Below are 18731 nucleotides of genomic sequence, written 5' to 3' on the forward strand. Positions count from 1 at the left end.
ACCAATAAAAACCGGAATAATTTTCCTGATGGCTGTCATCATGAAGAAACAAGTCAAGATAAGTTTGTCCATGTGTGCCTGAAACGCTTCTTGCAAAAATAATTCCCCAGAAACGTGCATAGGAAACATGAGCATGGAGAAAAATGACAATAACAAATTAGGTGATCCACTTTCTTTTAGAGAATGTTTGAAAAGCTGGAGAAACCTTAGAATAGAGATGAACAGTGCCTCCTAATGATTTTATTTCTTTTGAAATGCCACTTTTCCTTTGAGTAATAGCAAAATGTTTTCAGTATTTCAGGTTTTTAGCGAGATTAAGGTCCTCATTGCAATCTCTTTTGAATAGGATTGGTTATTTAACACATGTGGTAAATATAATTACCACAGAGTTAGGTATTTATCACGTTTGGGAAATAACTCCTATTTAGAGTTTTGAAGAAGAAAATAAAGTATAATAAGTAAGATTTATAGATATTTAAATGTGGCATTTCACTGTTTGGGGCCTGGAGTAGTAGTCTGGGGTAGGATATATATATCTTTCTCAGTTATTTGAATTTTTTCACATTCTCACTGCTGCTGTGTTTGATTTGTTTTAGGCACCAAAGCATGGAGTTGTGTTGGGATTTGATAACATTTTAAAAATTGAGTCACTGGCTGGCTGTAGAGGCTTGAAGAGCATGGAAGACAGAGCTGTGGAAATGGGGAACATGTAAACACTAGACCACACAACACAGTTTGATTTATAATCTTTACCACCAAGATAGTCTGAATACTTCTAAGGTTATAGTAGTAAAGTCAATATTTAAGGCACATTCAGGACAGAGTACATGCTTGGTAATGTGCCGAGTAGTTGCTGTGGATTTCCACTTCGCTTAAGTTTACACCTGTCCTTGCACCTTTGTTGGTTTATCCCTTTCACGGTTCTCTATGAATAGGGTTTCCATTCGGGTTACTGTAATGTTCTATAATTTCTTGTCTTTTCCTGCTTACTTTTTTGATTCTCACTTTGGGACCTGACTGACTTCTAGTGTCCTTGTGTATCTGGCTTTGTATTATAGTCTGACAGTAGCTTTTTCCACCAGTACGACAGGTAAGCCTCATTCTATTCATCAACATAGTCTTTAGGTCCCATATACCATACATTATTTCATACTCCAAACTGTTAGAATTCACTAACCTAATAATCAGTTAACAAGTGCTTGAAGTCCCACACACGTTACCTGCTAAAGGCCCTCAGATAGATCCACTGGTTAAGACAAATCCTTATAGAGGGTAATTTGACTCCAATTTGTCTCTTACCTCTTGTGGCCCTGTTTGGTTCTTTTTAGGTTCCTCCAACAGGCATGTCACCTAAATGATAACTCCGCAATAGGATTTAGGGACATTAGTGGTTCTCGGAGACTCTTCCTTCTCAGAACCTGACTACTTGATTGCATAAATAATTTGTTTTTTAGATTGCATCTTATAGGGAGAGACCAAGTCCCAGGCATACAGTAATGTTCCTTTGTTATCAGCCTTTCTATTTCATCCAGAATTGTGTCAAGGTTATGAGTATGTGGGTGAGAGACAATTAAACAATGTGTATTATCCACAAAATGCAAATGTCTTTGACTTGGTGTATTGCATGAGACTGTAACTTCACAGGACATTTTTTATTTTGTTTGATTTTTACCATGGTCCTTGTACTTGTGCTACCCCTTGGGATTTATGAACCATTTCTATGAATGAATGTGTATGTTACCAATTTAACTTTCATTGATTTAATTGAGTCTTGACATTCTGACCGCTGCTGTGGTGATGGTGTATGGGTCCATGGGTGAGACAAGCAACACTTTGGTTATAAATATTTGTGCAAATACTGCCTTGCAATGCTCTTTTCCTCGGATGGAGTTGATGGAAGGAGGATCTTGGAACGTCAACATTTTTCTTTGTCCCCCTCCTTCCTTAACATTTTTCTTTATCCCCCTCCTTGACTGCCATTTTGTGAAAGCAGTGTGCGCTCGGCGGCCATCCCCTTTTTTGTTCCTCAGGCCTTTTAATTCCTTGCGAAGCCATGTGCTAATCCACCTTATTGTGTGAGCGTGTCTTTGTGTGACACAGTTGTTTATTAAACATAGTCTGCTAATCTTAAAAGTGTTCTACTTGACGTATTTTAAATTAGAGCCATTTTGCAACCCAGAAATATTTTGCTATTTGTTGTCTTTGTTTTTTTCCCTATATGTTCGGTTATTGGGCTTGTGGGTCGATGGTAGTGTGTAGGCCCTGAGTAGTAATTTTAACTAATCACTATTTTTTTTTAATGAATAAAAACAATCCATTGTCGTTTTATGGGTCCTCTTTGACCTAGATGGCTATGAGAAATTATAGCTCATTTTGATATGTTTATATTTCAAAATATTCTGATATTGGCATTGGGCCTGGGGGGTTATGGTTCTTACTTTTAATTAACTTAATTAAATTTTACCAGTCGTCCCCCATTTTCTAAAGTGGACCTTATTTACCCTGAAAATACACGAGGTATTTTTGCTCATTCTATATATTTGTTTATAAATAATTCAGCCATTGTGATTAGACCTGTTGCTATATATATTTATTATTTTTAACTAATTTAATTGTTTTTGTCGGCCTTCCTCATACTGTCATATGGCTCCAATAAGCGCATACTGGACTCCAGATATTATATCTTTCTCTTTACGGTAGAGTTAATTCCTTCTAACAATTGTAAATGTCAAGACAGTTTCAGGTTTTGAAAAAAACGTGTTAAATATTTATGTAACATCAGCTTTTCATTAAGGGTTTTTGGCTATCTTAGGGCCATGCTACTAACGAGCTTGCACATTATATTTTTGTTATGAATTGCACATATTACATTCACTTGGGTGGATGTAATATGTGCAATTCATAACAAAAAAATTGTGGAAGCAAAACCGTACCCCAATATTCGAGACACCCTAAATTTTTGGAAATTCTAAAATTTCCCTTAGAACGTATAGGAAAATGTGCAGAAAGACACCCTTCACAACATCAATTTAGCTTAGTAAGAAAAACAAGTAAATGGGACCTTTCAATAATTGAGTTCTATATGAGGGAAAAATAAAAGTGTTTAATTACAAAAAACTAAAAAATAAGCAATAAAGAAAAAATGCCATTAATGAAAAGTTATACAGAGTGGTCATAAAATAGAAATCGTTCAGATTCCCAAATGAGTAACAAACTTTAAAAAAAAACACACATCATAACTAGTACAACAGGAAAGTCTTCTGGCTCACCCCCAGAATAAAGGGATTCTTAAACACAATTTATTCTTGCATAACAAATGAGCAAAACCAAAAACTTATCACTCTGTGGAGTTTATGAGGACAGGATTTGTGCAAGGGAACAGCATGTGAGAAGATGAAAACAGGAGTGAATGAAAGAAACAGCATTCATTTTACACAAAACGGCGTTTTGACATATACAGTATATGGCATAACTAAATCGCTTTAATAAACACACTTCCATATTCAACTCGTTTGAACTGAAACCATGTTATCCCATCATTTGCATGTTGGATTCAACATAAACATTATTTCTATTCAGTCAATATTTATTGTGCAAAAATGTAGTCTCTCAAAAATGTTTTCACACAGTCATGAGAGACTAGCACCTAAGATAGGTGGGTCTTGCTGATGCAAAGGAACCCAAACTAATAAAGATGATGATGATGAAGTAGATGTTGACAGGCCAGGAAATCTTACCTGTTATTGCCTAAAGTTCATAGCAGCACTAACTTCTCTTTGGCACGAGTGAAAGGGTAATGTCACAGCCATTCCATAACATACAAGTAGCTTACTCCATGGAAGCCACTTGATGTGGGCTGATCCCTGAAAATTGACTATCAAGACTGTGTGCAGCAAAGACGCAATGTTCCACTGAAATCATCATCTGGTCTAATGATGCAATGCAGGCTAGTAGAGTGTCTGATCAAAATTGTTCACCTTTTGAGGTTTTGACACAGGAATTCAACAGGGAGGATGTTACTGTAAGCTAAGCCATTCCATTGGTGATCTTGCTTCAGATGCTGAAGCTAATACCCCCGTCCCATACGTCCTTTCTCCCTTTAGTAAAGGAAAAAGTGAAGTATTTATGATGTCAGAGAGAGAGAGAGAGACATGCTGATGTGGGTTGGTTAATAACAATTCCAGACTGCATAGCATATTTGACAAATACTCAGAAATTGCAAAACATGGGAGGGAAATCATGGTCAGTGAAGGGGAGGTGAATAGAGCAAAGGTATTTCAGGAAAGTTGGCATTTTCTTGTGCTCAGCATTTGGTGCTGTAGCCTATTCCGAGGTCACATGTCTAGGTGTACTTGTCAGCTTACCTTTGTATATTCTTTCCAGACAGCCACACACTATAGGGTCTGTGTGTTGGCAGGATGGTCCATTAGACTTCATGGGGGGCAGATCTGTCACCTGTAGTACTTGCACTTCAAAACTACTTCCTCAGGTCACCTACAAAAGACTTCAAAATAGTATATTTTGCCTGCGGCCATACTGGGACAAGGATAGGGAGGCAGACACATCTGTAGGGGAAAGACTCCAGAAGATTCTTCCACTTCAAAGTGGGAACCAGGTACAAATAGAGGTCCCTCAGACCCATTCTTCAGTACACTCCTGGACCTCTGGATACTACAAAAGGACTAGTTGCTTGCCAGAGGCCCGCCATGTCTTCTAAGAAAGAAGACTAATCCTAAATCCTTCAACCCAGGCTGGAGTGACTCAGGGTCAGCTGACTGACCTCCTATTCTGAGTTACAGGGACACTACAAGCTCTAAACACTCTGGCAAATGCCCAGCTGACCTCCTGCACTGGACTTGCCTGTACCTGCAACTGGACCTGCCTGTGCCCTCCTGGCCTCTGCTGGAGTGAGTTAATGAACCCTTAGTGGTGCTCCTCAGGTTCTGGACTCTTAATGAAATCGTAAAGTTTTAGGGCCCATTGTACAAAGTCATTTTGCAGTCGCAAAAGGGGAATTTCACCTTTTGTGACCGCAAGATGGCCTTGTACAATCTACCATCCTTATTTGCTAGTCGGTATTCCATTACCGACTATCAAAATAGGGATTGCGGCTCACAATTAGGAAGGGGCATGCCAAAGGCATCCCTTCCTACTTGCCACTTTCAGGCCCATGTTTAATTGTTTTGTGACCATGAATGTGGTTGAAAAACAATCACAGTTAACACCAATTTCAAAATGGTGTTAACCCATTCGCAAACAGGAAGGGCCCCTTTGTGAATGGTGGCAAAATGTTTTTTTAAGCAGGCACTGGTCCACAGACCACTGCCTAATCTAAAAACAGAAAAAGAAAAATGTTTTTTTTTTTTTTTTAAATGCATCCTGTTTTCCTTTAAGGGAAATGGGCTGCATTTCAAAGAAGATAACTGCTTTATTGAATAAACAGTCACAGGCATGGTAGTCTGTTGACCCCAGCAGGCCACCATCCCTGTGAGGGCAGCCATTCCCAAATGAGTTGCAAGTTGTGACCTGCCTCATGAATATTAATGAGGCAAGTCCTTTGTGACCCATTTGGGAATCACTCACAGTTTGTCAGAAACTGTTGTACATTACAGATTGTGACTCACAAAAAATGCAAATTGAGAGTCTCAATTTAATAATCCTACATCGGGCCCTTAGCCTCTAAGCAACTGGGAATGGGCTTCCCATGCCGACTGTCAAGCGAAGCTCCAGTGAACTGACTCTTCGCGTTACAGCCACTGCCGGTGACGACTGGAAACACAAGATCTTCACGTCTCGCTATAACATCGACAGCCTGTAGTGACCGTCAACATGTAGCTGCAGCAACAACTACTTGCAATGCCCAACACGTTCTTCATGCTACAGCAATGACCATCAGTGTTGCCCAGCTTGCTCTTCACAATACATGACAACCATTCTGGATGCTCTCACTGCTCCTTGCAGCCTCCTCCACAGCAAACAAAACTCTTTGTGCTGGACTTTAGAAGGTAACTTTTTCAGGGAGACTAGCCTGGTCTCTATATTTGGCCCGTACTCTATCATGGTTGGCCTGAACTTTTGACTCCCACTCAGTCTTGCACAGCCGTGTACTTCACGGTGCTATACATCTTTGAAATTGCATATCTCTGGTTGCACCGATTGGATTTTTGTCATTGGGGTCAAATAATTTATTACATTTTATTCTATTTTCTAAATTGGTGATGTACTTTTCTTGTGTTGTGTTTTCTTTTTATTACTGTTTGTATACTAAATAAATACTTTGTACAGTGCCTCTAAATTAAGCCTGATTGCATTTGTGCCAGAGGGTTAAACACAAGTTATTTAGTGACTTTTTGTGGTTCATCTTAACAAAGTCAGTGGATGTTACTTGAATAGAGTTTTTCTCCCTCTAAATAAAACCGAATTTATTATATGTACAATATGATATTGTTAAGATGAGTGTCCTTTTGAAGAGGGCTAATTCACCACTGAACTATGAACATCGCGTAGACCTAACCTTGGAGCCAAGAACACTCAATGTCTTTCATTTCAATGTTAGCTGTTCTTTTATTTGAATGTAAGCTGTTGACTTCTTGGCATGTCCTCATGACTGACTGTCTCCCCTACTTGCATCTCGACCTGCACATCATGCACTTTTCTCTTACGATTGCAGCATGGAACTCTAGTTATAGAAGATGGTAGGCATGATTGTAGTTGAAAGACTACCACTAGCCTGACTTTTTAACCTTTCTTGTCTCCTGACCACACCATGTATGTGTAAAAGCCAGCTTACAGGATAGTTCCCTTAGTCCCGCCTACATTTGAAATAGGTTAACAAGGGAACTAACTGTGTTTTCCTTTGAAGTTCTGTCCAGCTTACTGTGCTTCACCACTTTTGTCTTGTTTTCCAATTCTAGAGGCCTTCAGAGTAATCGATACATGAACTGAACCGCCTATACAGGGTAGCGATGAGCGTTCTATATCCCTGCCATTAAATTACAATTATAGTAGGCTCTTTCCTTGTGTGCTCCCACCTTGGCCTCCTTCTGGGCCACTGAAGTAAAACATTCTCTCGTATGTTAACATTTTGTTTGCAAGCCACCTCTTAAGCTCCTTATTTCTTCTCAATTAATAGGTGTCCTTGGGGTCTAGGACTTCTGTGCATAAGCAATCGTTACTGAATGTAATTATCCTGATATTCTGCATCACCTGGTGCACCTCTGTAAACTCTACATACCTATAGAAAGTCATGTTCTTCTATGCATTTGGAAAGGGCAGTACCTTTAGCGCTTTTCAAGGACCACAATCAGGATGAACAGGTTACTAGAGATTGCTGGCACTTGATCCATGATGTGAGTGTTGTTGTTCCTTCTGGCTGGAGACTCGAGTGTGAGTGGGAAGAATATCACAAGAAAAGTGTTCAGTATCTGCTTGCCCGACTCCGCAACTTTGTTCACTGTACAATCGGCTGTCGGGCCAGAAAGTAAGTTTCACTGTATTTATTTTTTTAGTCAACGATACAGGGTCTAGAGACCCAGGCCCATATTTGTACGTTTTTAGCGCCGCATTTACGCCGCTTTTTGACGCAAAAGCGGCGCAAACTTACAAAATACGATTGTATTTTGTAAGTCTGCGTTGCTTTTGCATCACAAAATGACGCAAATGCGGCACTAAAAAATTATAAATATAGGCCCTAATGTGCTACACGTGTGCTTCGAATGTTCACAGATCAAATGTACACTTCCGATTTGGGCTATAATAACAAATTAATTGTTTTTATTTTTAGTTTCATCGACCACTATTTATGCTCGTGAGATTCTTCGACATACTGCTATCCAGACGCAGCATGACCAAATACAAAGAATGCAAAGGAGAATTCCTCTCTCTCCCTTCCTGAAGCATGTCGTCCGACACTGTAATCTTATTTAAAATTAACAAATGACAAACTGTTTTATGTCACTACTTTGGGCGATCGAATTTATGATAAACCGACGTTTATCGTATTCTGTGGAAAAATTATGTTTAATTTCAAGGACCATCAAACGCCAGAAAGCGCCATATCTCATAATGATGTCGGAATTAACGTGCGTCACTGAACAGATTTCAAGTATCAGGAATGTATGTCAATAATACGTTAGAAAAGTGGTTGCTGTATTTCTGGGGCTTGGCACATTAACCTCACATCATATAGCATGCCATTGGGGCTTTGACAGGGGACATAGAATGTTTCTCCTGTTCTGTGTGGAGAAGGCGTTCACCGTTCCAAAGTGGATTGGGATGTTTATGCACCTACTCTGCTAGCGTGGGTGGATAGAACCAGCGCTATTTATTCATTCTCATTCCAAGCATAGGCATTTCAGGAGAGTGGACTTGAGGCACGATGTAACTGCATCTTTCTAAGTGGGGCCATGTAGACCCGCTTAAAGGTTGCAACAGCCTAAATCATACTGCGACAGAGCAACTGTTAAATCCACTATTCGGTGACAGTGTGTCCTATGCTGTGCGATGCACACAGTGCCTGCATTTGACCCCACGGACAAGTAATAGCTAAATGGGGGCTGGCTGGATATACAGGTGTGTTGCCTAAACAATGGTGCAATAGAAAAGGCATTGTCTGCATTTAGGTCATACTTACTCACTCTCCAAAAGCAATGGGCTCACAAACCCAAAGATATTTCCAGGATAGTCGGGAGATGCACCAAGGGGTTTCATAATGGAGTCCAAATTTGCATACCTTATTTTTTCAGCTAAGAGTGTCCTTGATTGGCCACTGGGGACATCTGGTTTATTCTCTGTGCTCTAGAAAAGCTTTTAAGGAGCACGCATCAGCACACGTATTCAGCCGACATATGTCAACAAGACTTCATTAACTCATCTTCCTAACCTCGCCCCATTTCTTACTAATGGAATGAGTGTGCCCTTTCACTCCTGTATATCAGCCTTGTAAAAGCTGTCTTCTCTTTTTATGAAAAAAGATTCTCGAAGCATAAACTCGTTCCCTTCCTTCAACTTCCTGTTTTTTAAAAAAAATTGTGCCATTCTCTCGCAAGGCTGATTGAGGTTTTGCGGTGGCCTTTCACACTAAGCAGATAAGGTATGTCAGTTTATTAAGGCCAATTATTTAAACTTTTGTAAATATGCAGTTTCAGGGACATCACATGATTATTTGTGCGGTTAAGGCTGCTGACACACTGCTGCCCAGTCCCAGTTTCCCAGGGCACCATGGTCTTGATGGCGTTCCAAAAGCCCCTTTGATAAATTGATTTTGGATAGGAGCTGGGGGCTTTTTGGTGCTGTGTTCTCCATTGCTGCAGATTTGCAGTGGTCGCATCTGCTGTAGTGACGGTGGCTTGCAAATCATTCAGGCTTGTATCTTTTCTATGCCCGGTTTATGTGGTTCCTGTGCACAGCAGAGTGTGTTCTGCTCCACAGCCGCGCTAGACTTGAGACATCCCAAAAACCAGGGTACTTCTCTGTTTTCCATGCATGTATCTGGCTTCTCCGGCCCCGCCTTCAGTGACTGGTTGTGTGTGTTCAGAGTTAGTTGAGCAGTCTCCCTGGATACTGCACATTTGTTGCTGGGACAATTTATATAAAATCAATAGTGTCTATGTTGGTAACAGCTTCCAATCAGGACTTCTGGATTTTGTTAAACCTTTGTTTTTTTAAACTCTTACCCAAGTTAAAAAGTTTCCTTACTTGTGCAGTGCTTCTGCAGGTCCTGGCTTGTTCCTGTTGAGGTTACAGAAGCTCCACCTCTCTACCCTTGTGTTACCTTTTGAGGTGTCTTTTCACTGCCTGAATTTCTTTCTATTTCTGTTCAGGCATTGCATGGTCTTCCCTCTTAGGATCCCTGGGATCCATATAAAGCGTCTTCTTGCCTTTTACTCTGTCTCCTTTGAGACTATTCTAGGATCACCATGGGCAACCATTTGCAAAAGACACAGTCTCTTCTGATTAGCAACTTCATGGGGTTTGTGGGGATAATCATGGTCATTCTTCCTCAATGTCTGAGGCTCGTCTTCAGGATATGGTGAGGAAATTATCTGGTGCCTACAATAGATAGCATGGGACAGTTGCCTCACCTATTTCTTCTAAACCCTCGAGTACTCTCTTTGGTCTGTCTCATTCCCCTCATCTGTTTCATGTTAAGCTTCCCCTGATTATGACGAGGAGTAGGTTGTTTTGCCACAGATTTTTCATCAAGGTGGAAGTATATTTTGAACGAAGACTTGAAACCTGTCATTTCCTACCTGTCATTTAATCTCCAGCATCCTTAAAATGTGGATCAGCCCTGCACGAGTGGAGATTGGTTCAGGCAATTCCAAAGGCCCTCAGTCCCTAACGTATCAGTAACTCCTGCCATACATAATCCTTAAAAAAATTAATGAAGAGATCCAGAAAAGGTTTTGGTACCTAGGTTCATGTGGAGACTTTATCGTCTGGAACAGGGAGAGACTAAGTTGTCACAAGTTCTGACTCTTGATCCTCTCTAATCTCACAGGGAAACCTTCTTTACTTACTGAGTATGTCGCCTTGACTCATTGTGTGGATAAGAAGGGAGTGGAGGCAGCTCTTAAAAAGGGCCCATGCTGTATGAGTCTTTCTTTACATTCTGAAATTTATACGGTATACACTTCCCAGTCATTCATTAAGGATTTACAATCTCTCTCCTCAGCAATACAAGAAAGTGAGAATTGTTCTCAATTATTGGGCCCCATGGAAGTCCAGGCAAAGTTCCTTTCAGATATCACTTTCAATAATCCGAGAGCATCTGCAATGGCCAGTGCAAGTACTGTGGTGCCAGATGTTGTTTGCATGTATGTTATTAGAAGGTAGAGATGACTCAAAAGAACTGTCTGTTGTGGATGCCTTTCTCTGGTTGTTTGCTGTTTGGTGATGAGTGAGAGGAGGTCTCAAAAATATGTTTAAGAGCCAGAGGCCTGTCCAGCCCTTCTGGCCAGAACAAAAGACTTGGGATTCTGGCAGAAAACGTAGGCAGAGCGGAGCTGTGTGCAGTCCCACTCACAAAGTCAATAGGCAGTGCAATGCTTTCACACTAGATTGTGCCTGCAGCCAGGGCAGGGAGGTGTGGAATTCCAGACACGTTTGTAGGGGAAAATTCCAGAAGATTCTTTTGCTTCAAAATGGGCACCAGGTATGAATATTGGACCCTCAGACCTACTCTTCATGTCCTGTGGAGGACTCAGAAGAAAGACTGCTCAGCTGTTCTGCTGCAAAAATGAACGTTCTGCTGTCCTTCTGCCTTGTTGCCCTGCTGCCCTGATGTCCTGCATTATGAGTAGGAAGGACCAGACCTGCACCTTGAATCCAGGCCCACCAGAGTAACTCCAAGAGCTAGTTGGCTGCCCATCTGATCAGAGCTTCAGAGACAGAAAAGGCTCCATCCTTCTTGAACCCTGCACCTGGACTCTGCCTGCTGCAAGTCCTAATCCCCCAAGTAGTGCCTCTCCAGTCCTGGTCCCTCAGAAGTAGGATTAAAGGCACATTGCCCACCCAGTGGGGGTCCCCATCAGAACTGATGCAAGACCTTGCATAGCAAATCAGATCCAACACTGCACAACGCTTCTCAAAGCTGGACTTCACATCACATCTCAGGAACCACCACTTTGTGGAGAAACACCCTGCCGCAAAGGCAACTGTAAGTGGGCTTAGCCTGGTCCCTGTATCCGGCCTCTGCTCCCGGGTGGTCCACAGTGGTCAGCCTGAACTTTTGACTTTGTCCCATCGTGAGCAGATAACCACACTTAGTGGTTTTTGCTTCTTAGCACTATTTTATCTAAACCTTTAAAATTGCATATCTCCAGCCCCACTAACTAGATTTTTTCATTTTATTGTCAAATACTGTATTAATGTTTACTCTAGTTTTCTAACTTGTTTCGGAAGAGTACTACGTAATTACTGTTTGTGTGCTGCATAAATACTTTTGACATTGCCTGTAGGTTTATCTTGACTGCTTTGTACCAAGCCACCAGAGGGTTGAGCACAGATTCATTTAGTTAATTTAGTGGTTCACCCTGATAGTTGTTGCTCTTGCTTGAGTATTGTTTTTAACCCCAACCAACCAAAAACCTAATTTGTCACAGGGGGCATGAAAAACAAAAGGTAGGATAATAGAAGGTGGGTGAGGAGTTCTCCCGGATTCATGTTACAAAGGCAATTGGTGAAAGTAAACATAGATCCAATCTCCTTCTCACCCTTTCTATCTTCTCCACACTGCACTCTGACTTGTTATATGACCTACTTGTCCTAGACAATCACAACATAATGCCAGGGAGGAACTAAGGGCCATATATATTAACACGTTTTCCCATAGACACAAAATGGGTAAAATCCTTTGATACATCTGGCCCAAAGTCCCCTCTGTCTCCCTCCATGTCACCCTACAACCTTTCACGCAACTCTGTCTTCTTCATCCTATGCTGTTAAGCAGAAATCATGTACATATTCCTTCAACCACCTGCCACACAGCACTGCACTAAAGTCAGCAATGGGAATACACAAAAGCTGGACGATAGCAACTGGTAAGTATACTACATGTTCTTTTGTGATTGGGTCACACATATATCTCCATAAGTGATTGACTGGTAAGGCATATGTTTACTGTCAAACAGGTCTGTTTCATTCACTTTCTGTGAATAGCCTTTGTCACTTTTCTTAATGCTGTGACATGGCATTGTAATGGCACCAAAATAATTGTATGTTAGCTGGTCTGTTAACATCCATGAGATGGTCCTGGGTGCTTGCTACATTATCTACCCATACAATACAATACATTACATTATCAGCTACAGCAAAAAAGCAGCCTCTGGTGTCCCATTGTGACCAACACCACACATGACATTAGGGTATATCAGAGAAGTACCAATTAAACCAGCTATCACCCACTGATAATCAGTCTGTGATAATTTCACATCTACTACTACATTTCATTAACTTGCAATTTCACACCATCTTTTGTATGTAGTTTCAGTTATCTGATTATTTATTATTTGTTTATATGTTATGGTGTATTGCTAATCTTTCATGTATACCACTCTGCATTGATATCATATATGTCAAATACAACTGTTAGCCTTTGATTCATAACTCTTTATCTCACATTTCATATTAAGATTGACTCCATCTCCTGGACGTCCAGGGGTCCATCGACCAAGCAAGCATCCATGGCTGGAGCAGGTTAGTTGTCATTACATATATATATATACTTACATGTACTTCTGTGTGAATCAATACTTATCTTCAAAAACTTCAATCATGAATTCTTTTCAGAACAGGTTATGAAACAAGTCTGATGAAGCATTCTGTACATACTTTATTTTACACATGTTAAGTTCCTTTTGTAGGTACGTGGGACATAACACCTGACAAAGATGTTATCATTCACAATCAGTTTAAAATCCATTCAGCTATTTCAGTGGGGAGCACTGCAAATGAGAATGAGGATGAGGAGCAGTGGTAGGAGGAGAATATGGAGGACATTGCTGGTCCCACACATAAACAATCAGACAAAAACACCTTACAGCCAGCCAACAGTCTTCCTACCAGTTTTCTCCTCAGTATTGTTAGCTCTCAGTCACCAGCCAAGCAACTCAGAGTGCTTGTCCTGACAATGAAGGACTCATGTCTTCACAGCCCTCAACCTATAGGTAATTTAGTTGGCTCCACTACATACCCTCCAAAGCAGATGCATCTCTGGTCTACTCTCTATTATCTGATTAAGAGGACACCCTGATTCAGGGAATGTTCTCCCCCTTCATTCATCTGTTTCTAACAGCCTCCCACGTGGCAGCCCTCTGCACGCTGGACACTTGCTGATCCTGCCAGATGGCCACTTATGCGGGTAGAGGAGGGGTGGCATTGACAAATCCTATCCTCTGAAAGGATATTGCATATAAGTGTGACATGAGGCAGTTCTACATGAGAGCATGAACCACCTTTGAAGACCTCAGATGTTTGAGAAGCGGACCTGTGCCTGAGATTATGTTGTGAAATGTTACCAAAACATGGCAAAGAGGCATCATGAACATCTATGTTGTTTGAGGTAAGCAAGACTAAGACAACATGCCTTGACCATGACGCAAGAAATTGCATTGTTTGTCTTCATGGCCAAGCCATACTCAGAATTCAATTGAGGCATAATACCTTATGTGACCCATACCACCAACAAATCTGCATGTGAATCCCCCAGCAACACTCTGGGAAAGCAACACTCACAAACCTGCTCATGCCCACCACAACCACAACAAATAGAAGCACCACTACAAAAAATACAATTGATGGTTGCATACGACCACTAATTCACATAGATTAAAATATTTTTCAAGAATAACAAAAATGTTGAGTACTACTGTACAAAGGTGGGGACATTGTGAAGACTTTAGCGGGGCATCTCTAATCCAAAATATACATTTGTTGCATTATCTATAATACTTATAAAAATAGTCAGCCATGATTAAGAAAGACATCCTACACACAATATCTTTCTTAGAAGAGAGACTCACATGTAAGCTTGGGTCATGGTAAAAGTAAAAAAACAGTCCATTTCTTTGCTCCCTACCATGGAATTTTTTAGTGGACTGGTAGTCTTTTCAGTTTGTTTGCATATATATAACATATACAATAATAAGTAACATCTATACAAAAGTTTGTAAATAATTATTGGCAGTTGAGAAAAAACATTACATAAGTGATATAAAGTAAACCAGTTCTGTGCTAAGGACGTAACCCTCATGTACTCAGTCACAGGATGTAATGTGCTGAGGATTTCACCGTTATGTCCTCTGCCCATGACCAGCAAATCCCTCTGCTGTTTTCAGCAGAGGGATTTTCTTTTTCTAAAAACAACCTCAGGAGCTCATTTCACTTTCACTGCCTAGGTGGATGGGAGCTGGGCACTGAGGCAGACAGGAGAGGTATAATTGTAAAGGGGTGAATTTCTCCTTTCTAATAGTACCCTCCCCTGGTGGATCCCTGCTTGGAGATCGCAGAAAGAACGTTCCACACACTAGACACTAGGGAGGGGGGGGCGCTGACCCTTGGGCAAGGGCTTTTAGTCTCCCCTTGATTTTAAGCCATGATCAGTCTTTCTGCCCCCCCGGGAGACAAAAGCCCAATAGACACCAGAGATTTTTTTTATATAAAAGAGGGGTGGGGGCTGCCTACAATGGGCATGCCAATGCCCCCACACCCCTAGATACAAACAGCCTTTCTGTTCCCCCTGGAGGGGCAGATGGGGGGAAATTAATCTCAATCTGCTCCCGGGGGGGGGGGGGGGGGGAGGTGAGAAAGCCCACTAAAGAATAGGATTTATTTTATTTAAAAGAGGGATGTGGCTGCCAACAATTGGCCGGCCAATGCCCCCAGACACAAACAGCCTTTCTGTCCCCCCGAGTGGCAGATGAGGAATATTACCTTCAATCTGTACCCCTACGGTGAACCGAAAGCCCGCCAGATAGCAGGGATTTTTTTTCCTTAACTTATAGGGGTAGGGGTTACCCAAAATAGGCATACCAATGCCCCCACCCCTCTCCAGGGACAGCCGTTCTGACCCTCCCAGGGGGCAGATAGGGTTAATAACCCCCATAAGCCCCCCTGGGGGGAAGAAAGCTCACTAAACACCAGAGAGTTTTTTAATGAAAGAGGGGTGAGGGTTGCCTACAACGGGCATAGCAATGCCCCCACACCCCCAGATACAAATGTGAACAGTCTTTCTACCTCCCCTTGGGGCAGATGGGGGCAAATACCCCCATCTGCCCCCCATAGGGGGGTAGAAAGCCCACTAGACACCAAGGATTACTTTTTATATTTGTATTGGTGGGGGCTGTCAAGCATAGGCATGGCCATGCCCCCCAAATCAGGGAAACAGTCTTTCTGCCCCCTGGGGGGCAGTTAGAGCAATTACCGCTCTCTGCCCCTCGGGGGGTAGAAAGCCCAATGGACACCAGGGGTTTCTGTTTTTATTTGTATTGCTGGGGGCGGCACAACATGGACATCTGCATGCCCCCCCCCCGCCCAAAAAGGGAAACAGTCTTTCTGCCCCACCGGGGGGGGCACATGGGGCAATTACACAATCTGCCCCCCTGATAGGGTAGAAAGACCATTAGACACCAGGGATTGCTTTGTTATGTAGGGGTGGGGGCTGTCCAACCTGGGCATGTCCATGCCCACCCCCTCAAAAATAGATAAACAGTCTTTCTGCTCACCTGTGGACTAAATCATTTCACCCCAATGGCAAGCAAGAGGATATTTGATTTTCATTGGTGTTGTTTTTACAAAGTAGGCCAGGAGAATGTGGCTAACTCTCAGCATCATCCCACTTGTAATGGTAAACAGCTGCACTTTTTGGGCTTGGGTAGACTACCACCTGGAAAAACCTACTAGACCCAGACAATTCTGAATACCAGACATCTGGGGAGTATAGGGTGGTGTGCTTAGCATCCATCCCATATCATTTTCCTATCCACAATGCCCTGCAAACCTCAAAATGTGAAGAAGGTCACACATTTTCCTTGCATTTCTGTGCCATATTCTTCCAGAAACAGAAATAAACCACAAAATTCCTAAAACCCAGTCAGCCTAAAAACGTATTAAAAAAAGCTGCCCTCTTGGACCCACTTTGGTTACCCCTTAAACTATGGATGTTTTTGCCCCTTACCTGTCGCAGGCTCTTGGCTGACCTAGACAAGTGAGGTATAATTTTTATTGTTTGACTGAGGGGAACGCTGAGTGGTAGGAAATTTGTACCTCCCCTTAGATTCCAGAACTTTCCATCACAGAAATGTGAGAAAAATGTAACAATTTTTGAGGTTTGCAAGGGATTTTAGGTAAAAGAAAATGTGGTGGCAAACCACACAAGTCACCCCTCCCTGAATTTCCCTAGGTGTCTAGTGTTTGAAAATGTTCAGGTTTGATAGGTTTCCCTTTGGTGCTGGCTGATATAGGGCCTAAAACCGACAGCTACCAACTATGAAAAAACAAGTCAGTTTTGCATGGAAAAAATTAATGTATCCATATTGCGTTTTGAGTCATTTCCTTTCAAGGGCATTAGACCTACTCACACAATTGAGTCATCAGAAGACATAGGAGAATGCTGGTTGGAAGGATGTTGTGGCTCTGTGCAGATTCCAAAATTTCCATCAAAGAAGTATGAGGAAAATGTGTTTCTTTAGTCAAAGTTTGAGGTTTGCATGGGATTCTGGGTAAAAAAAAACAGGTCAGAGCCACATAAATCACCCCATCCTGGATTCTAGTAGGTGTCTAGTTTTTAAACATGTACAGGTTCGAGAGGTCTCCTTATGTCCCAGTTAAGGTACGCCCCAAAAACCACAGCTACCCACTTTGCAAAATATGGGTCCGTTTTGCGTGGAAAAATGTGATGTATCCATGTTGCATTTTGAGCTGTTACTTGTCAAAGACACTAGGCCTACCAACATAAATGAGGTGCCATTATCATCAGAAGACAAAGGAAAATTCTAGGTGGAGGGAAGTTTGTGGCTCAGTGCAGACTCCAGAACTTTCTATCACAGAACTGTAACGGAAATGTGCTTTTAAACAAAGTTTGAGATGTGCAAGGGATTCTAGGTAAAACAACCTTGCGAGAGCCACACAGGTCACCCCATCCTGGATTTCTCTAGGCATCTAGTTTTAAAAAATGTACAGATTTGCCAGGTTTCCCTACGTGCCAGCTGTGATTGGGGCCCAAAACCACAGCTAACCACTTTGCAAAAAACAGGTCAATTTTGCATTGAAACATTTGATGGATCCATGTTGTGTTTTTGCCCATTTCCTGTCAGGGGCACTAGACCTACCTAGACAAGTACCATTTTGATTAGAAGACTTAGGAGAATAATAGGTGGAAGGAAATGTGTGGCTCTGTACAAAGTCCAGAACATTCCATCACAGAAATGTGAGGAATATATTTTTTTTCAAAGTTTTAGGTTTGCAAGGGATTCCGGGTAAAACAACCTGATGAGAGCCACACAAGTCAACCCATCCTGAATTTCTATTGGTGTCCAGTTTTCAAAAATGTGCAGGTTTGCTAGGTTTCCCTATGTACCAGGCGAGATAGGGATCAAAAACCACAGCTACCCACTCTGCAAAAAACAGGTCAGTTTTACATGGAAAAAATTAGATGTATCAATGTTATATTTTCGGCTGTTTCCTGTCACGGGCACTAGGCCGACCCACACAAGTGAGGTACCATTTTCATCAGAAGACATAGGAAAATGCTGGGTGGAAGGAGGTTTGCGGCTCTGTGCAGATTCCAGAACTTTCCTTCACAGAAATGTGCGGAAAATGTCATTTTTAGTCAAAGTTTGAAATTTGCAAGGGATTCTGGGTAGGACAGCCTTGTGAGAGCCACACAAGTCACCCCATCCTGGATTCTCCTAGGCGTCTAGCTCTCACAAATGTACAGGTTTGCTAGGCTTTCCTAGGGACCAGCTTAGGTAGAGCCCAAAAACCACAGTTACCCACTTTGTAAAAACCGGGTCAGTTTTCTGTGGAAAAGTTTGATGTATCCATGTTGTGTTTTGGGACATTTCTTTTTGCAGGCACTAGGCCTACCCACACAAGGGGGGCACCATTTTGATTAAAAGACATAGGAGAATGCATGGTGGAAAGGAGGATTGTGGCTCTGTGCAGATTTCAGAACTTTCTATCACAGAAATGAGAGTAAAATGTGTGTTTTTTGTCAACGTTTGAGGTTTGCG

The sequence above is a fragment of the Pleurodeles waltl genome, chromosome 7 (assembly GCF_031143425.1).
Source record: "Pleurodeles waltl isolate 20211129_DDA chromosome 7, aPleWal1.hap1.20221129, whole genome shotgun sequence".
NCBI classification, from domain to species: domain Eukaryota; kingdom Metazoa; phylum Chordata; class Amphibia; order Caudata; family Salamandridae; genus Pleurodeles; species Pleurodeles waltl.